At 35.4% G+C, this 27,470-nt stretch overlaps 1 protein-coding gene and 1 long non-coding RNA gene across 51 annotated transcripts in view; one reads left to right on the top strand and one right to left on the bottom strand.

Annotated features, from left to right (window-relative positions):
- Positions 1 to 27,470, bottom strand: part of ADGRL3 (adhesion G protein-coupled receptor L3) — an 812,688-nt gene that overhangs the window by 396,912 nt on the left and 388,306 nt on the right. The window lies entirely within an intron of this gene.
- Positions 24,139 to 27,353, top strand: LOC146400821 (uncharacterized). Its single transcript, XR_014812612.1, has 2 exons — positions 24,139 to 25,819; positions 26,489 to 27,353. It is a non-coding gene; the product is annotated as an uncharacterized LOC146400821 (long non-coding RNA).

Here is a 27,470-nt window from a genome sequence, read left to right as displayed (position 1 = left end):
ATCATTCTCATGAACACAGACTATGTGTGCCTATGATTGAACCTCTTAGAAATCAACATTAATTAATCCTATCCCTATGAAAATAGACCCCCAAGTCCAGATTTTCATGAAATGGAAGAAACAAAATAAACATTCACTGTATCAAAAAGACAACAGTTTACTACAGGAAAAAAATCATAAACTGTAAGATCATGATTAAATGTTAAGAATTTGTTCATTAGGGGTTTTCTAATCCTGGGTACCAACGTAAGAGAATACACTTACAACATAAAAGCTTATATTTACTTTTTGGTCATATTGTATAGATAGCAAAACTGAAAGTCACAACATAGTATTAGAAACCTAGCCTTCCTGCTCTAGATATCAATCAAGATTACACAGAAAAAAAAATTAAAAGAAAAAAAGAAGATCTTGGTCAACATGGGAAGGTTGACGTCAACAGCTGGAGAGAGATTATCTATCCCCCTGGAAAAACAACATTAATTACTCCAAAAAAAAAAAAAAAAGAAAGAAAAAGAAAAGAAAAGAAAGAAAGAAATCATTCACCAACAATCAAGCTGTTTGGGAGAAGCCTTCACTTGTAGGCTTTGTGTTGCTTAAAATGCTACACAACATCTTTTAAGGACAGAAAACTGTACATTCTTTTCTCTGACTACTGAAGTAAAAATTAATCTCCAGTAGTGACAACACTCTTTTGCCCACCCAACTATTCAACAGCTTTCACTCTCAACATAAAAATATAAATGGCCTTAAATTAGACTAAAAATGTTAATCATATGACATCTAGGCATCTACCATGCAAACTTTAACGTTTTCAGTAAGCCACTGCTTTAATTTTTATTTCTAATACTGTTTTAGTTTTCACCATATCCCTATGTCACAGCTCTTATGTAACCATGAATCATTCTGATCGAATAACTTATTCAAGTCCATGTTTTCTTTTCCTACCACTTATACTGTTAACATTTAAAACTAAATATTTTGGACCATTTTCTCTCAGTGTCTAATATTTTCAGTATGATCTTTAGTATATTTTTTATGTCTTTCTGGTATTCAGTTTTGCTGAAATGTATGTTTCCAAACTCTTTGAGATGCAAACTTTCCTTAACTGTTCTCTTCTATAGAAAAGGTTCATTCCTTATATTAAGGTGTCTCTAAATCACTTTGAATAAAACTTGCCCTTAATTTCATGTATTTCTGAGGAGAAAAAAGTCAACCTATAAATTCATATATATCTGTATACCAGAGTTTTGGTGCATTATTTACATATCTTCGATAAAGAAAACTGATGACAACAGCTTCCTATACAAGCCATAAATTCCTCCCTGAAACCAAAACAACTCACTAAAGTATATGAGGCAGTCTCTTTAATGACACTCCTATGGCTTTAACTCAAGCCCTAGAAGTGTGTTCCTCTCAATGGGGTCCCATTAAAGAATCAATTTCTTTTTTTTCAAAGGGATTCTCTGTACCTAAGGAATCAGCTTCATCTAGAATGGTATCACCTATGGACCAGGCTTGGGAGAACTCCCAAAAGACTCACTGGAATAAGCCTTTTTCTACAGGGCTTACTTTCTCGCTGAAGCTCAGTTGAGAAAGTCCACCTTATGTAGCCCTACTGATGATTCAAGAATGTTGGAGTTCCCGTCGTGGCGCAGTGGTTAACGAATCCGACTAGGAACCATGAGGTTGCGGGTTCGGTCCCTGCCCTTGCTCAGCGGGTTAAAGATCCGGCGTTGTCATGACCTGTGATGTAGGTTGCAGATGCGGCTTGGATCTGGCGTTGCTGTGGCTCTGGTGTAGGCCAGTGGCTACAGCTCCAATAGACCCCTAGCCTGGGAACCTCCATATGCCGCGGGAGCGGCCCAAAGAAATAGCAAAAAAGACAAAAAAACAAAAAAAAACAAAACAAAACAAAAAACCTAAAAAAAAAAAAAAAAAGAATGACATACGTTGTAAGATTGGGCAGATGGCAATTGACTGGAGAAGGGAAGGTGCATGGTTCTGTGGTCAGTCATATTTGGAAAATATAGCCTCTACTTAGAGATTTGAGATGCACATAAATGTGCTGAATTTGCTAGGAAGTTCTGTAATGATAATTACAATATTCATAGTAATAAAACAATAATGCAAATTATAAACCCTTTATCTTTGCTTAATATTTCCAAAACATAGCTGATCATATGTTCCTTTTTTTCACATTCTCTCAATGGAATGAGAGAATGGTTGCCACCCCTAAAACCAGTGTTCCATTGAACAAACTTTGGGAAACACTGGAGACATAAAATATCAATCTCCTGCCTGGCCACAGTGTCTCACTCCAATGTACTAACCACATCCTGGACAAAGAAATCATTTTTTATTTTATTTCTTTATGGTCACACTTGTGGCATATGGAAGTCTTGAGGCCAGGGGTCAAATCAGAGCTGCAGCTGCCATCCTACACCACGGCCATGCCAGATCCGAACCAAGCCACGTCTGTGACCTATACCACAGCTCAGCGTAACTCTCAGATCCTTTAACCCACTGAGCGAGACCGGAGATCAAACCCGCATCCTCATGGATACTGGTCAGGTTCTTAACCTACTGAGCCACAACAGAAACTTCAAAAGAAATCATTTGTTAAAAACATAAGCCTATCCAAGTTATATCTCCTTGCTTAAAATTCTTTGGCAGCTTCCTGTAACCTAAATAATTAAATTAATAAGCATTCTCTAGTCTGGTATTCATAGCATAATTTTCTCCCTCTTTCTCTATCAGAGTATCCTGCCATTCTGTAACATGGCGCGTGCACACGCAAACACACACACAATTCTGACCACAATATACAAATTTTTTCTCACATCTTCACTTCTTGTGGTCTTTTTGTCTAATTAGTCAACAAATCTCTAACATATTTCAAATTAAATTTAACTAGTGTCTCCTTCTCAAAGCTTTCCCTCAACATTGCAAGGCATTTCCACTCTTTGTTCCCACAGAGCCTTGTATTGGCTTTTAACACATACATTATTATTGATTTAAATACAGTGTAGCTGCTTTCAACTCTCTCCAGACTGTGAGCCTTTGAAGGGCAGAACATATGCTCTATTAATCTTCTTATGCCTAATGTCTAGTGTAATGTCAGGCACCATAAAGATAATTTAATAATTATTAAAAACCAAAGTATAGCAGTCATAATTCAAGATAATGTTATATTTCTTAAAATCTTCATCTCTATGCATACCCATATTAATATTAATTTTTATTTTTAAATATAATTTCTTATCATTATATTATAGATTAATAGCTTCCATTCCATTATAAAAAGGTTTTCTGAAAAATTCTTTCCAAATTCTGAGATTATTTACAAAAATTCCTTACTTTGTTTCCAGTGAGGATAAAACAGGATAATATATATGTTCCTTTTTTTCACATCATTCATTCATTCATTTATTTTTCTGTTTACATTACAGCTGCACCTGTGGCATATGGAAGCTCCCAGCTAGGGGTCTAATCAGAGCTGTAGCTGAGGCCTACATCACAGCCACGGCAACAATGGATCTGATCCGCATCTGTGACCTACCCTGTAGCTTGGGGCAACACTGGATCCTTAACCCACTGAGCAATGCCAGGGATCAAACCCACATCCTCAAACAGACTGTGTCTGGTCCTTAACCACTGAGCCAGAAAAAGAACTCTTTTTTTAAGTGTCTTTTATATTACATGCACTGTTTTAGACACCAGCCTACTAAAGTGAGCTAAAAAAGACAAAGTCCTTACCCTCCTAAAGATAATTCCAGTTCTGTGAGACATACATATATACATACATACATTTATATAAATTACATGGACTGGTAGTCATATATGAAGGAAAGTAAATGAGCAGAAGGAGACCAAATAAGTATGCCTGGCAGCAGGGGGTCAACTGCTCTTTCAGACATGGAGGTCAAGAAAGGATTCTTTAAAGAGTTCCCACTGTGGCACAAAAATAATGAACCAGACTAGTATCTATGAAGACACAGTTTCAATCCTTGGCCTTGCTCAGTGGGTTAAGGATTCGGCACTGCAGTTAGCTGTGGTGTAGGTCGCAGATGTAGCTCGGATCTGGCATTGCTGTGTCTGTGGTGTAGCCTGGCAGCTGCAGTTCTTATTCTACCCCTAGCCTGGGAACTTCCCTATGCTGCAAGTCTGGTCCTAAAAAGATGAAGAAAAGAAAAAAAAAAAAAAAGGAATCTTTAAGAGGTGAGTTTTAAGGAGAGACTACATGAAGTGAGCATCATTCCAGGTGCTATATGTCATCTCCTGGCATCCTAGATTTTCTTTCTCCATTACACTTGATGAATTTATCTTAATTCTCTCAGCACTAGGGTGATTACCAGGCCAAACAATGCTTTAAATCTAGTGTGGCTTATTGAAACTATCAGAAGCTAGCCTTTACACTTTAGCCATCAGGATCCCAGTTGATGGCTCACATCCTCAGTGCAAATATTCACAGTAGGGATAAATGACGCACAGAATAAGGAGTGACCTTAAGCATCACTGCCTCATAGCAGACAACAGCAGTTGCTTAATAAGATCATGAACTGCATGCTATAAAGTTTGGAAAGAGATCCTTCTGAAGTTTGCCACTTGGGATAAATTCAATTTTTTTGAGATCATTCTCAATGTAAGCATGCATAATGTTATTAGTGAGAGTACTGTATTGAGTAGCATGCTGGCAGCTTTTGAATCTTCCAGTGATAACTTTCACTTCTGTGCTGACTGGTGACTGAATATGACAAATACAGTTAGCAGTAGTACCCTTTTACTCTGCAATATTTTCTTAAGCTCTGGATATTTTATTTCCCTTGTTAAAAATACTCCTTGTTCTACTTTATTGAAATTAAACATGTGGGGAATAAATTCATTAAACGTAGAGCATCCTCACTAACAAATTCTGGACACATCCACATTGATGATTTTGATGCATAGACCACTGAGGAATTTAACAAGTGCTTCCATCTTCAGTGCTGGCATCGGGCAGGCAGAAGTACCAAGTGGCAGCATTGCTATCCCATTGCTCATTTTTACACATGATATATTTCCATATTTGCATCTCAGTTTATCTATTTCATTTCACACTATACTTATATAATCACAATTGAATCTAATTTTGCAGCATGTCTGCAGGATCCACTCTCAACCAATTTTTAAAAGAGGCAACAGTCTTTAGAAGACATCAGTGAAAATTTTCTGAAGAACTCAGAATTTGATGACTAGGTTTTAAATATATCATTCTTTGTAGTAAAATATTCAAAACAAGAAAAGCAGGAAAAGAGAAATAAAAATTATGTTCGTCATGTAAGTCAACTTCAAAGCTTCCTCTGACCAGTATAAAGAAAACTTAAAAGGAATGAATCCAGGGTCCTAAACAACATTCGGGTGGAATTTGATCAGAATGGGGGCATGGTGAGAGGTAAGGACAGGACTTCGGGTTCACATTATTTGTGTGCCTTGAGGGCCATGGTGAGACACAAAATATGATTACTAATGGCTAATGTGCTCCATTAACATTTTGGTTAAATTACTTCAGCTCAGTGATGGCAGTGACTTTGTCTCAACTGTACATAGATGTCCTCTACAAAGCCTTAGGATGATGACAAGTAAATAAATAAATAAATAAATAAATAAATAAATAAATAAATTCTCCCACTTGAGATTTAATGAAGTTTTAGGACTTCTCTCCTTTTTCTCTTAAAGAGACAGAAGCTCTCAGCCATGTCCTTGAGGTTGCCTCATGGGGGACTGTCAATTTCACGTTCATGTTGGTTACACTAAACTGGTGAGGATGACGTGCCAGACATCCCTTGTATAACAATAAATAATCTAGCAGTGCTCCAAGTAGTGAAATCTATAAATGGCCCTACATTCTGCATACTAGGTTGCTAAGGCCTAAATCCATCACTTTTTTGTAGATAGTAATATAATCCATTCTCCCAATGAAAAAAGAGAGTGATGTTTGCATTTAAGGAGTATATATATATATATTTTTTTTTTGAGTGTCCTCATTTTTTGACTTCTCTCTCGAAGTGTGTTACCATCTCTACCAAGGGGAATGACCACCTGATAAAAGTACGGAAAAGGTCATTGCTATAAGGGGAACTCTGCAGAACTGATTAAAAGACTTCATCTTTTGAGTTGATTCACAAATAAGGAAAGGTGTATATTTTCAGGATAAAACACAGGGATAAAACCATCGAGTGTCTGGTGAGCCTTTGACTTTGGTTTCTGTTTTCTCATGGCTCTTGTAGTGGAATGAATCACTTGGAGATTTTTCAGAGGTAAAGAAAGCAGGCTTTCCACCAGTAAAGGCTTCACTTGATAAAATTCACAATAACCTCATGGCTGAAAGATGGAAGGATATCAAAACCATGCCAACTATGTTGTTCTAGATCTGGTTTTGTTTCTAGTGTACTCATTGCATGCTTCAACTGGCCACATTTCAATCCAATAAGCATAAAGGGATTTTTTTCCTTTTCATCCTGTGAATTAGCAAGACTTTTTTCCAAAAGGAAAATTAAGTAAAGCCTGTTTCATGTTCTTAATGTTTATTCTCTTTCACTGATCAAATTCCCACTTTGTAATATACTAATAAGTAAATAGAAATGTATAAAGTTTACACTAAAAGGATAGATGAGTTACTGATTACTAAAATGCTTTTCCATTAAACTTACATAGACAAAGTAAAAATATAATTAATACTTGGTCATTTAATTCATGCACATTCATGCACATTAATTCAAACTTAAAAAAAAAAAAAAAAAAAAAAACACTACCGGAAGATATTTTCCCCCCTCAGGGGCCCAGTTCAAGTCCCTAGAGGTACCATTTGGATGACCTGTTAATCCTCATCTTTTGGATGGACTTTCATTATCAAATTAAATTGACTATAATTACTTTGATAGAGACTGTAAGTTATTTGATAAAAATGTTTCTCCTTCATTCTGGATTGTGGAAAGTAGCCACCTATAGAAAATATAGATCAGCAAAACACCTTTAACAGGTGTGGCTACATGACTAGTTTTTGCCCCTGGATCATAATTAGAAGCTAAGGGTGACCTTCCAGGCCAGGATTCTGAGGAGCTATTAGAGCTCCCCTAAATCTAGTCCATGTCCCCTTTTCTGTCCTGCTAGCTGCATGCAGGAAACTCGAAGGCCCTAGTGAAAATGGGTATCACAAGTTAGAGAGATCCTAGGTCCTCTAATAACTATATGAAAGAAAATCACCTGCCAAAGCATCAACTCTGAAATCTTAAAAGGAGAGGAAATAGACTTCTTTGTGTTAAGCTACTGAAATTCTGTGGTTTATTTATGAGAGCATCTAGCATCTCCCTGATACATAATGGCCCTACATATACTGACACTTTGACATAATGGACTTGAGAGGAACAAAAAGAAAAAGAATATTTTCTCTGTGCCTAAGGATATTAAAAGATTTTGATAAGTAGTTGTCACTTTTTAGTCAAACTGCTAATGCTGATTATATGCAAACATTCTTCACCTCACTATCTCTTTAGTATTTATTTTTTGAACTCTAAGAAATGAATTTCTATTCAAAAAGAAATAAAAGACTTTCTCTTTCAATGTTTTAATGTGGGGTTCTGTTCCCCATGGTTAAAATCTTTTTCTTTTTTTCTTTCCACTGACAAGCAGATAAAATATTAGAAGAATAAACTGAACATTTGAATGTTTGCCTAGATTCTTGCTAAAAATCAAGGAAAAATATGATATGCTCTAATCACTTGACCATCTCACTATTATCTCTGTGAAATTATTTCTAGAGGATTTCTCTTCAACAAATACTGACATAATCGTTATTCTTCTAATCTGCCAGATCACTTAGAGCATCAAAACACTAAGTGGTTTTTCACCAAGGTTGGAAATAATTTTTCTCTGTCCATCACATCCTTTAAAGATCAGATCTGATATAAGAAGGTGACCTATCTAAATTTGAAACGACACATCTTCTCAACTGTACTTTGCTGACTTACCCCTGGGCAATCTTTAGAAATAGGATCCATGAAGATGAAGAATCAATGTGTTACTCACATAAGTTTAAAATAAAAATGGATTTTAGGAATGTGACACTTGTCTTGAAGAAAAGTACTAAGTTAGAGAGTTAATACCTCTACAATTAAATGTTTGCATCACAGATTTCCTTGCATTAAAAATGAAATCAGATCCTCTTATGAAAGAGAGATGTGTATCGCTTCTCTATTTTAACATGAAATGCCCATAAAAACATAGTTCTGGGAGCTAAATTTCATACGCGTGTCCCAGTAAGTCCAGGAGACTCCCAGTATTCGCCTATAACCTTGACATAATTACTAAACTGTACACTTTGACTTTCAAAAGGGTCTTTCTTTAAACAAAAATACACAGCACCCTACCTATGATATAGCTTTGGTAACAATTATAAATTTATTTCATTTCAGTTGCTTTTGGGGGGGGTATTGAAAGTAGCAAAAATAACCATGGATAATTTATGCTCATTTTATCCTGTCTATTAAAACCAACTACTCACAGGCAAAACTGCGTATCAGAGGCTGGAGGGTCCTAATTTGATATATTTGTTATCATAATGTTACACATTTGAAAATAACATGGGGCATGCCAAAGGGAAGGAAGGATTAAGACATAGTAATATTAGGTGAAACTGGGTTACATAATCAGGATTGTACAAATAAATACAGGAAAGAAAATTTAGGGGTAAGAATTCTAAAAGAGTCAAAATACGTACAGAGAAACTGAACTAAATATTATGTTAAAGTATGAAACAATTCTTTAAAAATGAATCCCAGATATTTTGGGTGTTTTCCCCATCAACTATGTTTACTTCTTCAATTTTAAGAGCTATGCTATGAAATATTACTAGCTGTGAAAATTAATCAGGCACATTCTTACTCTTAAATGACTTCATGAAACCAAATAAAAGTTTTAAAATAGTCTTTAGGGGGTAGTCCAAAATGGTATATACAGCATATTGTACCTTGCTTGTTAATGATGTATTTGCATGAGCCTGCAGAATTAAAATTTATTATTTCAGAAAGTGAGGAATAACGCATGGGTATAGATTTCTCTAATTAATCTCAACATTAAACAATTTATAAATCAGATATCTTTTTCCACATAAAATCGGTAAATATACTACCCAATAAGAATATTGTTGGCAAGTTTTCCTGCCTCATTGCTGCTGTGACTTCCTCGGTATAGTTAATAGCTTCACAGTTGATAACGCTTATCTATATAAACACAAACAATCAAGTATTATCACACATTCTAACAGAATGCTAAACTGTAAAGTGCAAAAAAAGATACTTCTAACACAAAAAAACCCACGTTTTTAAACTAGAGTTGCCACATGATCCAGGCATCCCACTCCAAGGCATATATTTGGACAAACTTATGATTCAAAATTTACATGCACCCTGATGTTCACAGCAGCACTATTTTCAATACCCAAGACATGGAAGCAACTTAAGTTGGATAAATGGAAAAAGAATCTATGGTGTACACACACACACACACACACACACACACACACACACAGGAATACTACTCAGCCATGAAAAGGAATTAAATAATGCCATTTGTGTCAATATGGATGGACCTGGAGATTATTATACTAAGTAAATGAGAAAGAGACAAATATCATATGATGTCACTTACATATGGAGTCTAAAATATGACACAAATGAACCTATCTACAAAACAGAAACAGACTCAGAGATATGGAGAAACAGACTTGTGGTTGCCAATGTGCAGAGGGAGGAGAGGGTTTGGGAAGGATAGATTAGGCATGTGGGATTAACAGATGCAAACTATTATATACAGTATTATATACAGGATGGATAAACTACAAGGTCCTACCATATAACACAAGGAACTATATTCAATACTCTGAGATGAACCATAACAGAAAAGAATAAGAAAAGGAATGTAGGAGTTCCCATAGTGGCTCAGCGGTACCAAATCCGACTAGGAACCATGAAGTTGTGGGGGGTTCAATCCCTGGCCTTGCTCAGTGGGTTAAGGTTCTGGCATTGCTGTGAGCTGTGGTGTAGGTCGCAGACGCAACTCAGATCCCACGTTGGTGTGGCTCTGGTGTAGGCTCACAGTTACAGCTCCAATTAGACCCCTAGCTAGAGAACCTCCATATACTGTGGGTGCAGCCCTAAAAAAAAAGACAAAAGGAAAAAAGAAAAAAAAAAGAAAAGGAATGTATACATATGTACAGCTGAATCACTATTCTGTAATTAACACAGAAATTAACACATTGTAAATCAACCATACTTAAATAAACATAAAATAACAAAAAGGCAATTTTTTCATCTTAATCTAAAGCAAGATATTACAAGTTCATGGGTAAGTCAGTGAAATGTTAATTTCCCAAAAATGATAATAAACTTGTTTTTAAAATAATGTCCCATGATTGAGCTGAGTGATGCCACTAACAATACCTTCAGTATAGTTCTGATCTAAGTTGTATTTTTATGTTATTGAATATATCAATGATTTAGACTATTCTCACTTAACAGTATAAATAAAAGGTATAGCAAATTCTATGTGTTTATGATCCTGTGGTGCTTCCGATAAGAGTTTTAACCCATAAAATTAAAATAGGCATATATTTAAAATACAGAACCAATGAACGAAAAACTCACCTCCTTCTCACCCTTACATGTAGGCACATAGAGTAAAATACGTGAAAATGCCACAAAAAAAGCCAAATCAACAAAAGAATATCTCTATGATAAATCTGAGGTGCTTGGCTCCTAAGTAATGAAGTTTTATTTTGAAATTTATAAGTAGTTATGTTTCTGTATTTTTCAACTAAGAAAATCATAGACAATTTGTCCTGCCTCATTTGCTGTACTTGGGTAACTTCTCCTCAAATTACAAATAAGTGAAGGCATACCAATTCTAATGACATCATGTCTGAGGGAAAACATTTCTAATAAGCCTATAATAATTATTTCACTATCTGGCTCTGACCAAATGTGATTATGAAAATCTAGCTTTGACATAACTTCAGTGTGTCTTACAACGTTATACCCTGATGGTCTTTAGCCTCTCTCATCATAACTACCGCCCAAAAGAACCTTGGAACATTAAGTGCATGCTGTGAATTTGAAAAATAAACCAAAACAAATTCTGACTTTGTCGGTTCTGTGAACTTGAGAGATTGTTTATACTAATTAAGATCCTTGAATGATAGAAATGCATTAAACAGAACCTTATTTACTGACTTCTCAAAGTAATAATCATCATCCATGATAATTCATATTTGTATCCCTGGCTTCTAGTAGACACCAGTCAAATACAAGTTAAATGCCTTCTTTAGATATAATTTGTTCAACCCACATAGTGAATTTTTTAAGTGATACAATTGAATTTAGGATATTTTTTTAAAATTCAATTTGTGACTTTTTTTAAATTAAAAAAAAAAATATGTCAAACTGCACAGGCTAGCACTCCAAACCAAATCTCAAGACAGTGTACATATCTTTAGTTTAACAGAGCTTATCATTATCACTCAAAGCTGCCAGAGTTTGATTTTATATCTCTCTTTTTTTAAATGATTTTTATTTTTTCCATTAGAGTTGGTTTACAGTGTTCTGTCAATTTTCTACTGTACAACAAAGTAACCCAGTCACACACACACACACACACATTCTTTTTCTCACATTAACTTCCATCATGTTCCATCACAAGTGACTAAATATAGTTCCTTGTGTTATGCAGCAGGTTCCCATCACCTATTCACTCCAAATGCAACAGTTTGCATCTACCAACCCCAAACTCCTAGTCCATCCCAGCCCCTCCCCCTCCCGCTTGGCAACCACAAGTCTGTTCTCCATGTCCATGAGTTTCTTTTCTGTGGAAAGGTTCATTTGTATCACATACTAAACTGCAGGTACTAAGTGATATCATATGACATTTCTCTTTCTCTTTCTGACTTATATGAGAGTCTCTAGCTCCATCTGTGTTGTTGCAAATAGCATTATTTTGGTTTTTTTATGGCTGAGTAATATTCCATTGTGTATATATACCACATCTTAATCCATTCATCTGTCAGTGGCCATTTAGGCTGTTTCCATGTCTTGGCTATTGCGAATAGTGCTGTAATGAACATATAGGTGCGTGTATCTTTTTCAAGGAAAGTTTTGTCCGGATATATGCCCCAAAGTGGGATTTATGGGTCATAGGGTAGTTCTATATTTAGTTTTCTGAGGTATTTCTCAACACATAAATAAACAAATTTTAACTGAATGAGTCTGCAACATGCTATTTTATTCCTTTTTTGAATTTCTAATTCTGCCTCAGATTTTGTTTGATTATTTTGGGATTTTTCTTCTCAGTTTATTTATAATGTTGACTCTACTTAGAAGGTTTTTCTATTTTTTTACATATGCTTTTGAAAGTGTTTACAGCATTTACAGGAAGGTAATGGGAACAGTATTTATGCTAAGTTGAACAGTGGAAGAACTAATAGCACTATTAGGTGGCTTGCGTCTGTCATGTCCAAGGACACCTCTTGTCTGGATCAGAAGGAACAAGGGATAAGATCACAGAGGCAAAGCTGTGTGGGAGGTGGGCAATGGAGCAGACTGGCCCACCTTTGCAGGCTGGTATTTGTTCCCTTTCTATGAATTCCTGTGCTTTTGTGGTAGAACTACTATCTGTTTTCCTAAGACAGAAGCTGGGGCTTTTTCTTCCTGCCTTAACCTCTGCATCCAATTAATGATGGATTTCTCTCAACTCAGCCCCCTCTTCTCCATCCATTCTACAACTGTCCTAGAGAAGCCTCTCACATCTGGACAAGTTGGTATATATTTCTAACTCATCCTCAGGCCTCCATTATTGCTCTCTTCATATCTATCTTCATGATACATCTAAAAAAATCACAGATTTTCCTAGAAAGAATTTACTTTTTCACTGAAAAATCCTCAGTGGGTCTTCTTTATGGTTATTGGTATAGATAGATTTGTGTCCCTCCAAATAACATGGGGGAGGGCCTAACCTGCATACTTGGAGACAGAGGCTCTGGAGAAGTAATTAAATTGAAATGAGTCATAGGTTTGGCCCTAACCCAATAGGACTCTTCCAAGAGGAAGAGTCGCAGTGCATGTGTGCAGAGAAAAGGCCATGGGAAGACAGGCAGAAGCCATCTGATGTCAAGGAGAGAGACCTCAGGAGAAAGCAAACCTCCCTACACCTTGATCTTGGACTACTAGCTTCCAAAGTGATGGGAAATTAAGTATCTGTTGTTTAAGCCACCTAGTCTATGGTGTTTTGTTACTGAAGCCCTTGGAAACTACTATAGTCATTACAACATCAAACATTCTGAACATGAAAGCCAAGGCCACTATTTTGCCTATAGACCTCATCTTTTCCTAGTCTCTGACTTTTAACTTCCAGCATCACCAAGCTGCAATAGTTCCCTTCAAATCTGGGCAATATCAAATCTTTCTTTTTAGTCCACTCTTAGGCCTTAGCTTTGAATATCTTTCTGATGCTTTCCTTATATACACTCTAAGATTTAGCTAAGATCTCACCCCTTTATTTTCCCCAGACTACTTCAGGCTACATTAGGGACCCTTTCATTTAGTCCTTTATAGTTTTCTATATCACTCTCACTGCATCTACCACATTTTATTCCATGTAATTGCTTATGCAATCTTTTCCACTAAACCTCCTTATAGTGAGGGAATATTTTAGTCTTGTTTAAGTTCCTAGCAGTTAGCAGGATTCATGGCACAGTAGTGTATATGGAAGCATCTTTAGTAATAGCTTATCTCTATATTTGTGCTATCAAGCCCAAACTTGCTCAGCATCAGTTTTCAATACTCACTTCACACATACAAGCTTTTAATAAAGACTGACTTCACTGGTCGACCCTGGGTATTTGTTGGATGTTTTAAAAGTCAAATTTGTGGAGTTCCCTGGAGGCCTAGTGGTTAAGGACTCAGCATTTTCATTGCTGTGGCTCATGTTCAGTCTCAGGTCTGGGAACGTTCACATGTGATGGCCAACTCTTCTCAACAAAAAGTAAAACTTTCATTTTTGGGGCACTTTTTGTATCAAAGTAATGTTATTGACAAAAACAGAATAGCCTTTTGGTTTTTCTTATGCTTTTAGATTGAAATCTGGAAACTGGAATTACCCATAATATAATTATATCCCTAGATTTTAAGTCGAACTACTTGTACATCATACTGTTTGTATAGAATATAAAATGATTAATGAGAGTGCTTATTCTTGCTTTTATTACAAATGACTCAAATGGAGCTTCCAGAGCCTTTTAATAAGCAGCATCATGTTATCTATTTAGTGTTGTTGCAAACACTTTCAATTGACATTTCTTAGGAAACATCAAGTTCTCTCTCACAGAACAAGACTAACCACCTTCCTTAATCAATGCATAGAAACAAAAAAAGTGAAGAAATATTATTTTTGAAGATCCAAATTCTGCAAAAGTTAATCCCTTCTTTTCTTTCCTTTTTTTTTTTTTTTTCCCCACTTAAGTGGATCATTTGTTCCATTTATGTTTTACCAACCCACACATCTTGCCACAAAGAACCAGAGTCAAGCCACAAAGGTTAAGAGGAGAGTCTGGAAAAGTTCTGTTGAGGTGGAACAAGGAATTAAAATGCCCTCAGTAAATTGTAGTTTCTTTACCTAATCTTCTGTGAATTCCTGATGACCCAAAGAGTAGATGATCTCAATGATTTTCGTATAGTTTGGCATACACCAGTTTACATTTTTTCACAATATATGTAACCTATCAGTCATTTATTTGGATCTATAATTAAAATGATTTATATCTCTGATGGGGAAATGATGAAGTGAAGGATGGTACAAACCAGCCAAAGACTGGCTGCTGTAAACACCGGTTTCAGGCCAGATGCACACAGGTCAAAGGAAGGTGTTTGTTTATAGTTTTCCCCTGCACAAGACACCCTCTTCTACCCTTCCCTGAGGATAAGCAAAGTTCCATTTCCCTTGTCCCTTTCTGGCTTGGACTGTTAGTGAGGTAACAACACCAGTAACTTGGAAGTAGCTAAGGAGTATCATTCTCAAAGGCCAGAGCTTTAGATAGAAATACCTTTTTCTTTCCTCTAATACTTGACTGACTTTTTTTCTTTCTTTTCCTTTCATAGTGAGACAAGTTTAATGGCTTCCAAAAAACTGAAATAGTTAACTCTTTTTTTTTTTTTTTTTTTTTTTTTTTTTTGTCTTTTTAGGGCCGTTCCTGTAGCATATGAAAGTTCCCACGCTAGGGGTCGAATCAGAGCTGCAGGTGCCAGCCTACACCACAGCCACAGCAACTTGGGATCTGAACTGTGTTTGCGACCTACACCACAGCTCATGGCAATGCTGGATCCTTAACCTGCTGAGTGAGGCCAGGGATCAAACCTGCAATCCCCATGGATACGTGTCAGATTTGTTACTGCTGAGCCACAACGGGAACTCCCTGGAATAGTTAACTCTTGATTTCCATTTTAGTGCACAGTATTTTCTCCCTGTAATTAGTAAGTTTCCTAATTTTTTTAAAATTTATTTATTTTTCTGCTGTACAGCATGGGGGCAAGATACACTTACATGTATACATTTTTTTTTTCACCCTTTGTTCTGTTACAATATAAGTATCTAGACATAGTTCTCAGTGCTACTCAGCAGGATCTCATTGTAAATCCATTCCAAGTTGTATCTGATAACCCCAAGCTCCTGATCCCTCTCACTCCCTCCCTCTCCTCACCAGGGCAGCCACAAGTCTATTCTCCAGGTCCATGATTTTCTTTTTCGTGGAAATGTTCATTTGTGCTGTATATTAGATTCCAGTTATAAGTGAAATCATATGGTATTTGTCTTTGTCTTTCTGACTTATTTCACTCAGGATGAGATTCTCTAGTTCCACCCATGTTACTATAAATGGTATTATGTCATTCTTTTTTATGGCTGAGTAGTATTCCATTGTGTATATATGCCACATCTTCCGAATCCAATCATCTGTCGATGGACATTTAGGTTGTTTCCATGTCTTGGCTATTGTGAATAGAGCTGCAATGAACATGCGGGTGCATGTGTCTCTTTTAAGTAGAGTTTTGTGTGGATATATGCCCAAGAGTGGGATTGCAGGGTCATATGGAAGTTCTATGTATAGATTTCTAAGGTATCTCCAAACTGTTCTCCATAGTGGCTGTACCAGTTTACAAGTTTCCTAATTTTTGGTAGATTAATAGACATTGTGAGTTTATAATACATTTTTATTTATTTTTATTTTATTTTTTAATATGAAAAATCATTTTCAAGTGTTTGGTTGCTACTAAAAGCAATATATTATATATATATATTTTTTTCTGTTACAAATGAATCATACCATTTACTATGGAATATCTAACAATGATACACTTAGTATATGTGTTAATAAGAGATATTAGGATGCTATAAAAACTATATCAATTATTTTTATGGTGGAACATATGGAATTGTTTTATCAAATTTTAAAATGCAATTTGAACTAGAGTAGGGAGAAGACAGAATCATTTCTGATTCCACATTGTTTTAAGACTTTTTTCTGTTAAGTCATATTACACAATTTTAAACATTTAAAATTTTTAGATATGGAATTCACTAGTTTTAATTTTTCACTGACTTTTTAAAAAATGCCTAATTTTAGAGGTTGTTCATTTGAAGCCTGTCCAGTGCTTCCCACATCCATTTTCCTTCATCAATTTGACCTCAACTACCTGGAAGGGAGGGCTGGTGCCAACACAGAGGCAGCGCCTAAGCCTCAGGTCAGAAACAAAGTGAAGGAGAATCTGCAAAGGCCTAAGCAAAAGTTGCAACAACACTAAAATTTGAATTCAAATTTAGTGCCAAAAGTCTCTTTTTCCATGCAGGATCTCCAGTCAGATCACAGGGCATCCAAAGCTATGAGACTGAAATAGAGACACTGCTTTTCTTTCCTTCAAAATTGAAGTACTATCATGTGGGAACAATGTTCCTCTTCTTTGGTTTGCTTTGATTCTTGCGGGGGAGAGGTCAGAGCAGGGACCTGAAGGATCCTGAGATTCCCAGTCTTTGTGATGGGCCCCGTTATTTCCAGTAAAGGGAAAACCATTTTACCATATTCCACATAAAATACTGAACTCCTTTGGAGTAGTGGACTGATAGTTTTGATTATCTCCCCAGTACTTATTTCTCTTGTTTTCTGTCAAGAACTTACAAATTTATTTTTGGTGAGCATTCTTTTCTTATTTTTAGTCATGTGCCTCCCAGGTTTGTAACCATTTTTAGCTATTGGTTCCATTTAACCAAAGGCGACTTTTAGGGAAAAGAGGGAAAAAACTAAGAGGGATTGGAGTTAGCAAGTTTAGTTTTTCAAACGGCTATGGTTCCTTGTTTTTTTTCTTTTTTCTTATTTTCCTTCTGAAAATATCTCAGTGCTGAGGTATGGCTATTTTATTCCCAAACCTATGAGAATATATATGTGTGTATGTGTGTGTGTGTGTGTGTGTGTGTGTGTGTGTGGTGTATGTATATATGTGTGTGTGTGAGTGTGTATATGCACGCTTACTTAAATAATTCTGGTCCTAGTCTTATGGAGAAGGAGAATTCTGATCCTATTTAGGCTTCATAGCCTCTTTTTTCTTTTTTTTTTCCCTTCTGAAAATATCTCAGTGCTGAGATATGGCTATTTTATTGCCAAACCTATGAGACGGGGTGTGTGTGTGTGTGTGTGTGTGCGTGCGCACGTGTGTATGTGTGCGTGCACGTATCTACTTAAATAATTCTGGTCCTAGTCTTAGCAAGTTTAGTTTTGCAAATGGCTATTGTTCCTTGTTTTTTCTTTTTAAAAATAATTCTGGTCCTAGTCTTATGGAGAAGGAGAATTTTGATCCTATTTAGGATTCACAAACTCGGTCTACAAAGTGTCCAGTGATACTAGAAAACACATGGTGCTACAAATTTGGAAAGACTCCTTGACTTTTCTAAGCTCCTAGACCAGATTGTCCAGGAGGCATTTCCTTACAAGAGAATTTATCATTTTCAATAGTAACAAATTTTGTGTTCAAACTCTTCCTTCTGACATTAACTAGTTCTATTCCACAGTTTTGCCTGCTGGGTTTAAAAATGTAATTGGCTTCCCACAGTACTGGTTACTTCATTACAAGGAAAATGCTGGGGTGATGACACTGCCTAGAATCCCTCCTAACATTCTATCTCCGTTAATTCTAATGTAAACAGTGTGTGGGTGACTATTCTTTATGTGGTCTATCAAGATGTTTTCAATAATATTGACAGGAGGAAATGACACAGCTGAAACCAAACTCACAAGACCTCCTTAAAAATCCACAGAGATGATTATTTGAAATACATCACTTATATACAAGGGAGAAAATCTTCAAACTTTGATTACTCATTGCCCAAGTCTAAAGAAACAATCTGTGAAAACATTTCTAAGCCACAGTCTTTGTCAAGCTGGTGACATTTTTCATGGTTCAAAACACAGCCTCTTGTAAGTATGTAGAAGAACCCCTAAGAGGGAAGCAAACACTTTCAAGAAATAATAATAGCCTTGATTATATCTGTAATGTATTATACAGTAGGACACCTAATATTATTCCTATTAAGTGTAAATAATGTTGTGATACTTCATATAAAATTCTGAATTGCCTTTAGAGCTAGAGTGGGTAGTTTTGATCTAAAATCTATTTCTAGCATCTGCTTCTCTTGTTCTCTGTAAGGAACATGCAGATAAAATTTAGGTAAGCATCCTTGGCTCATTTTGAGGCATGTGCTTCTCCTGAACTTGGAATAATTCTTATCTTCAGAGATAACTGCAAAGTAAGACAGTGACAGCATTCTTACATAGGACTATAAAGCCAGGAAAGGGGCAGGGACAAAAGACCATGCATACTAGAGAAATGAGGCCTGAGGTCCCAAAACTTAAAAAAAATGGAAGCCCCTAGAAGAGAACACAGGCAAAACATTCTCTGATATCAACCTTACACATGTTTTATCAAGTCAGTCTCCCAAAGCAATAGAAATAAAATCAAAAATAAATCAATGGGACCTAATCAAACTGACAAGCTTTTGCACAGCAAAGGAAACCATAGCAAAAATCAAAAAGACATCTCACAGAATAGGAGAAAATAGTTTCAAATGATGCAACTGATAAGGGCTTAATCCCTAAAATATACAAAAAAACTTCTACAACTCAACAGGTAAAAAGCCAACCACCCAATGGAAAAATGGGAAAAAGACCTGAATAGACATTTCTCCAAGGAAGATATACAGATGGCCAACAAGCACATGAAAAAATGCTCAACATCCCTGATTAGTAGAGAAATGCAAATCAAAACTACTATGAGGTACCAACTTACTCCAGTCAGAATCGTCATCATTAATAAGTCCACAAATGCTGGAGAAGATGTAGAGAGAATGGAACCTTCCTGCACTGTTGGTGGGAATGTAAATTGGTACAACCACTATGGAAAACAGTATGGAGGTATCTCAGGAAACTATACACAGTACTACCATATGGCCCAGCAACCCCATTCTTAGGCATATATGCAGACAAAACTTTCCTTGAAAAAGACACATGCACCCGTATGTTCATTGCAGCACTATTCGCAATAGCCAAGATATGGAAAAGACTTAATGTCCATTGACAGATGATTGGATTAAGAAGATGTGGTATATATGCATAATGGAATATTTCTCAGCCATAAAAATGAACAGAATAATGCCATTTGCAGCAACACAGATGGAACTAGAGACTCTCATACTGAGTGAAGTAAATCAGAAAGAGAAAGAGAAATACCATATGATGTCACTATATCTGGAATCTAATACATGGCACAAATGAACCTTTCCACAGAAAAGAAACTCATGGACATGGAGAAGAGACTTATGGAGAACAGCCAAGGGGGAGGAGGAAGGAGTGGGAGGGACTGGGAATTTGGGGTTAATAGATGCAAACTATTGCCTCTGGAATGGATAAGCAATGAGGTCCTACTGTATAGCACTGGGAACTATGTCTAGTCACTTGTGATGGAGGATAATATGAGAAAAAAGAATGTATACATGTATGTGTGACTGGGTCACCTTGCTGTACAGTAGAAAATTGACAGAACACTGTAAAGCAGCTGTGGAAAAAATAAAAATCATTATTAAAAAAATGGAAGCCCCAAGATAAAATTTAAAAAACTTTCTGACTCAAAGTTCAACTTCATGTGCTTTAAGGGATTTCCCAAAACCAAACTCTTCATCCAGAGGTCATGAAATTTAAAAAAAAAATTAAAATAAGTATAGCAAAAAAAAATTACAAATGTAAATGCATCTTAAATTTCTTTGGAACATGCAGCTGATGTACTGCTAAATACATAATGGAAAGAGATTCTTTCTGAGACAGGGATTCTTTAAACACTTCTCTCGTGACTTTTATAGGAAAACAAACTTCAAAATCCACACTGACACCTCTTATTCAGCAATAGAGGATGATTTAAAAACATGTATCTCTAGTTATAAAAAAATAACTGCTTCAGCATTGCACTGTTACGCATGGGAGAAAACATAAACTTTCCTATCCTCAAGGCTTTTCGAGGCAAGTATTTTACTTCTTACTTGCTCAGAGAAGCGAGGTGGACCATGACACATGGCTTGGATTTCAAACCAAAGTGTGCCTGTCGAGATTTCTAAGCACATGCTCTAAACCTACAAGAGGAGGCATATGTATCTGAAGAGTACAGGACCGGTTTCTAAACATCTTCCTAAAGCTAGCATCATTTTGGAACTCTTGCAAGAGACACCTTTCTCTTACAAAGCCTCTATACCAATGTTGAATATCTCATTTTTGAAATGTAAAGTCTAAAGAATTTAAAGTAAGTGTTTTTCATCTTGACAATAAATGAGAGACATATTTTTATTTCATAATACCAAATGAGTCAATCTGCTTTCCAAATAAAATAGTTATGAAAATAGATTAATGTGTATATAATTAGACTTAAAGGTGCAGGACCACATTCAACCCTGGATTAATCATTTTATCTATTTAAGCACCACAACCACCAATAGTAAACTAAAATAAACATGCTCTACCTTCCTGACACAGAAAATATTTTAAAATTGAACAATCAAATAAATGGATGAAAAACATATTCCTCTACTTCTTAATAAATGATAGAAAAAGTGAATCTTCTGAAACCTTGAACCATTAGATAACAATAGACTCCAGGGTAAGTACATTGCTTTTTCCTTAAAATTAATCTGCATTTAAGAAATACGTATCATAAATGTTCTATACACCTGTAACTCAGAAATTATGAAGTTATGTTTTCATCTATTTGTATTTGTGTATGTGTGTGAATAAATATATATATGCAAACACTGCTGGCATAATAGTTTCAAAGCTGCCACTCTCAGGATACACTGAGTTCATTCTATAACCATGTTTTTCAATTGTTTTCCACAAGAAATTGTGGTACAACAGACAAAAAGGATCTAGGAAATTAGAGTGTAGCTCCTTTTTGTCATTTGTTGCTGACATTCTTTTATAATGCAATTACAGCTATCAAATATGTATTTTTCATTATATCAAATGGAGAACTATCTTTTCCTTTACATACAATGATGTAGCATTTGAGATATGTTATGTACCTCACAACTTACACTGAGACACATTGTTCCTGTCAGTTTGCAGAAGGAGGCTCATATTCTATTCCAATATCCATGTGGGCTTGTGCTGCTTTTATTAACTTAGGCTTTTCCACTTCTATGACTTGCACTGAAAGATTATACGTATTTTGTTGTTATATGTGTGGTATTTTTTTTTAATGCCACAGCAGGGAAGTGTTATTGGAGGAAATAATTGAATGGAGAGTCATCTGAAGGACTCTGTTTGTTTCTTTCTTTCTGAGAACTGAACTTATTAGCAAGTAATTCAGAATCATATCCCCTCAGACAAGGATGATCTACTTGTATTGTTTGGAAAGGTGAAAGGGTATTTATTAGGACAAATTTTTCAGAGACTAATTTTGTGAAAAAAGAGTACATTTTTGTGAACCTGGTTCCAAAAATACTGCATAGATATAATTCACAGTGTCTAGAAGGTTGTAAACAATGAAATTAGTCATAGGTATTTTTACGTCATATACTAATGGAAAGACAAAATTTTTGGTTTGGGGAGAGAAATAAGATAATAAAAAGCAGTATCTAGGTTAGAAACATATAGATTATATATTAGAATCTCACATATAACATATTCATAACAGAAATGTTCAAGGATGTAGCACGCTGCCAGGCCTTGTTGGGCATGATTACGAAATTAAAACAAAAACTATTATTATGAAATAAAAAATAAGGAGATAATATTAGAATACTGTCTTTGATAAGATGTTCTTATTGGTAGAAGAGTCATAAATCTTTCATATAACACTACTCTACTGTATTTGATAAATTCAAATCTATAGGAGTATACTTATTAAATCTAAGATGTACAGAGTTGTTTAGATCAGTGGTGAAGGTTTGGGAACTTCAGTGTGTCTCTAAATAATTCAACAGCAATAATTTTACCTGAAAATGTTATTTTTAAGATTAATTATCATCTAGTCACCTTCAAACCCATAGTTTCCTCCTTTTGTAATAACCATCTCTTCTTGTCTTTTTTATTACTTTTTTGAAAGTATAGGTACATGTTTATTTACAAAGGTAATATTGTATTAAATAGCTATTTGCAATGCCTTTTTAAATTAATTTTAAAATATGGTTTTTCTCTTGGCTTTCCCATCATGGTTCAGCAGTTAACAAATCTGACTAGCATCCATGAGGACACAGTTTCTATCACTGGCCTTGTCAGTGGGTTAAGGATCCAGCGTTGCCAGTGAGCTGTGGTGCAGGTCACAGACAAGGCTCGGATCCTGCATTGCTGTGGCTGTGGTGTAGGCCAGCAGCTACAGCTCTGATTCAACCCCTAGCCTGGGAACCTCCATATGCTGCAGGTGCAGCCCTAAAAAGCAAAAAATAAATTAATTAATTAAAAGATAAAATAAAACATGCATTTCTCTTTCTATATTGTAATATTTTTGTAGAATTGTATTCTTTTCCAAATATTCATTCCTCAATACACTAAGAAGTGCAAGAAAGAGCTCCAAATGTTTATTTTCACAAGGTTGATAGTACTAATAGTCATTGGTACTAGCATTTTTGGAAAGACCTAAGTCTTTTTGAGCCAAAGCACTTAAACAAATATTTATATAAGGAAATCAGCACATATGCATGAAAAAAAAAATATTTTGCTTTTACAACTTGGCAAGCCTAGCTATGTATAAATATGATTTACATATTTTCCTGAAACACATGTGAAAAAGTAAATATCAAATCTACAGAAAGTGGTATCAATTAATGTATTTTTCCTATTAACAAATATTAGATTAATGATTATTCCCCAATACCTTAGGATATAACATTTTTCTTACAGTTAATTTAATCATCCCAACACAATGGGAAGATTCAAAATATATTATGCAAGAGTAGTTTATTAACTATACTTTATTTAATCATATTCTTAATAATAAAGAAACGATAAATTAGTTAAAACCTGTGTCTAATAGAGTATGCATGGAGGCAAGTTGACCATTTCTTTTCAGCACAATCTGTCAGGAAATGAAAAATAAAATGGAAATACTAAATACGAATAAAACTTTCTATTAAAATAAAGTTACCATACATTAGTACAAATAAAGATCTTGTTTCTTTTTTTATAACACTTATCAAAAGCTTTATAGAGATCTATGCTATATAAATGTTGTTACATGAAACATTAAAAATTTTAATGTTCCCTGTTACTTATATTCAAGTTTGACTACAAAAGGCCAGCATGATACATTTTCTCATTTACAAGCATTTCATAGTACATTGTGATGTATTTAGTTTCTCACTGTTCTAAAGTTGGTACATTAAGTGATATCTGTTTTTTCCATACACCATACAAATTTCAACTTATTCCCCATTATTACTAATAAGTTCACCTTTATTGAAGTACTCCTATAGAAAATTGTTTAAACTCTAAAACATTAAAAAAATTACAAAATACAGTTTCAATTTTTTTTTACTAACAGTTATATCATACATACTTGAGTGATTTTTCCTGAAAACTTATCTTAAGGCAGAAAATAAATGTCATATAATTGAACAAGCTCCATGTCATGTTTTCATTATTTATATGTGAATATGGCAACCAACTACTAACACTGTACATACACACACATATGTGTACTTTCTTTTTAGGAATAGTGACTGGTTCATCCTTGTCTCCTGGGTTAATCCTTTTATTAAAAATAGCACATATTTTAGACAAAGCACTCTAGGCAATAGGTTGTAGTAGTTATCATGGATTTTGTAGCCAGATTTCCCAGGTTAAAACTGCACCTTTGCCATGTAACTATATAACTTTGGGATATTAATTAAACTCTCTGTGCTTTAGTTTCCCTTTCAGTAAAGGAAGGATGACAATAATATTCATTTCTCAGGAGTAAAGGAAGAATTAAATGAGTTAATTCATGTAAAGTACTTGGAACACTGTTTGGCTCATAAAAGTTCTCAAAGATACTGCTCATATATGGTTATAACTGGACTATTTAGTAAACAGTTTTGTTATACCCATGCATGTTTTCCCAAGAAGCATAATATTATACAAAACACCTTATAAACATAGTTGATTCAAATAAAAAGGGACTGAGAGGCTGCAAAATTCCTGATTCACAACAATTACATTATTTCTATCAAAAATATTAATAGTGAAAATGCATGCATGACTGTAACCGGCTATTAATAAAACCTGAGTCAAACCAATCTAGTATTTGATTAAGTGTTTCCATGAGAGGAAATGAGTTACTTGTCTCACCATCATGGTCATAATCAGGAGCACTGTTTTCGTCTTTTTTTTTTTTTTCTTTTGCCATTTCTTGGGCCCCTCCAGCGGCACATGGAGGTTCCCAGGCTAGGGGTTGAATCAGAGCTGTAACCACCAGCCTATGCCAGGGCCACAGCAACGCGGGATCCGAGTCGCGTCTGCGACCTATACCACAGCTCACGGCAACGCCGGATCCTTAACTCATTGAGCAAGGCCAGGGACAGAACGCGCAACCTTATGGTTCCTAGTCAGATTCGTTAACCACTGAGCCACGACGGGAACTCCAGGAGCACAGTTTTCAATGAATCTTAAAACTTTACCATTTCATCATCCTTGGGGTAAATAAACCTCCAAATTCCTCAAATAAGGCAAATGTATTGGCTTAAAATAAATTCTTTATCAAGTTAATTTCTATGTGTTTTAATTACTTATTAGTATAGTGGGAGAGATAAAAATGTGTATTTCTTAGTGTTATTGAGAGGAATAAATGAGATAATGAAAGGTAAATTATTTGTTTATGGCAAATAAAAAGCACACAATACATGCTAACAGGTATTATTATTAGTAACAACAGAATATGCTTCCTATTTATTCAAGTTCAAAATATCCTAGATGTTACAACTCTAGATAAAGGTGAAATCAGAAAGCAAGAGGGGTATTTTCCTAAAGACAAACTAAATGGCTACATTGATCAATTTTGTAAGGTTGCTTTCATTAAATTCCTATTCTTGTTTGACCAACATATTGAATTACATAAAATGTGAATGGATTTGAATATTTCAATTGCTTTTTCTGATTTATTAAAAAAGTGAAAGACTATTTTTTGTTTTGTCTTTGCTAGGGCCACACCCAAGGCATATGGAGGTTCCCAGGCTAGGGGTCCAATCGGAGCTGTAGCTGCCAGCCTGTGCCAGAGCCACAGCAATGCCAGATCTGTGCCGCATCTGCGACCTACACCACAGCTCACAGCAACATGGGATCCTTAACCCACTGAGCGAGGCCAGGGATCAAACCTGTAACCTCCTGGTTCCTAGTTGGGTTCATTAACCACTGAGCCACGATGGGAACTCTGAAAGACTATTTCTTGTGACCAAAAATATCTCAGTGCATCATAAATTATCAGAGAAATGCAAATTAAAACCTCAATGAGCTATCACCTCACACTTGTCAGAATGGCCATCATCAAAAAGTTTACAAATAATAAATGGAGAGGGTGCAGACAAAAGGGAACTCCTACACTGTTGGTAGGAATGTAAATTGGTACAACCACTATGGAAAATGGTTCCGAGTTTCCTTAAAAACCTAAAAATAGAGGAGTTCCTGTTGTGGCTCAGTGGTTAACGACTCCGATTAGGAACCATGAGGTTGCAGGTTAAATCCCTGGCCTTGCTCAGTGGGTTAAGGATCCAGCATTGCCATGAACTGTGGTATAGGTTGCAGACTTGGCTCGGATCCCGTGTTGCTGTGGCTCTGGCGTAGGCCAGCGGCTACAGGTCTGATTCGACCCCTAGCCTGGGAACCTGAGCCCTAGAAAAGGCAAAAGGACAGGGAAAAAAAAAAAAACTAAACTAAAAATAGAGTGAAAATATGACCCAGCAATCCCACTCTTGGGCATATATCTGGGAAAGATAAAAACTCAAATATTCAAAAAGACACATGCACCACGATGTTAATGGCAGAAATATATACAATAGCCAAGATAGGGAAGCAACCTAAATGGCCATCAACAGATGAATGGATAAATAAGATAGGACACACACACACACATGCACACACACAAACACACAATGGAATATTACTCAGCCATAATGAAGAATGAAATATTGCTATTTGCAGCAATATGAATGGATCTAGAGATTAACATAGCGAAGGATGGAAGTCAAAGACAAATATTATATAATATCACATATATGTGGAATCTAAAAAATAACACAAATGAATCCATATACAAAACGGAAATAGATTCAAACTTAGAAATCAAATTTATGGTTACCAAAGGGGAGAGTAGGGGGAGAAATCAGAAGTATGAGATTAACAGATACAAACTACTATACACAAAATAGATAAGCAACAAGGATTTACTATATAACACAAGGAACAGTATTCAATATCTTCTAATAACCCATAATGGAGAATAATGTAACAATAAACATATACATAATTGAATTACTTTACTGTTCACCTGAAACTAACAATATTATGAATCAACTATACTTCAATTAAAACAAGAAAAAAAAAATTCTTGGTGCCTTAGAAGAAGAAAAAAAAGCATGGTGAGAGAATTATGGACTTTGAAGTCAAAGAAAGCATATGTGTCTGCATCATCTTATAATAAGTAATTAAGTTGAGGTAAATTTCTTAATGCTGTGTAAATATTTAGCCTCTTCATCAAGAAAAAAAAAAAAAAAGGAAAATGAAAGGCAGTCAAAATACTTTTAAAGCCACTCCCCCAATATCCTCAACAATGTTGCTTATTTGTTTGTTTGTTTATTTTTGTCTTTTTAGGCTGCACCCACGTATGGCATATGGA

The sequence above is a fragment of the Sus scrofa genome, chromosome 8 (genome assembly GCF_054392235.1).
Source record: "Sus scrofa isolate SSC_HxYL_T2T_F1_AM1 chromosome 8, Sscrofa_HxYL_maternal_Yorkshire_Landrace_v2.0, whole genome shotgun sequence".
NCBI classification, from domain to species: domain Eukaryota; kingdom Metazoa; phylum Chordata; class Mammalia; order Artiodactyla; family Suidae; genus Sus; species Sus scrofa.
This window is presented reverse-complemented; position numbering and strand designations above follow the sequence as displayed.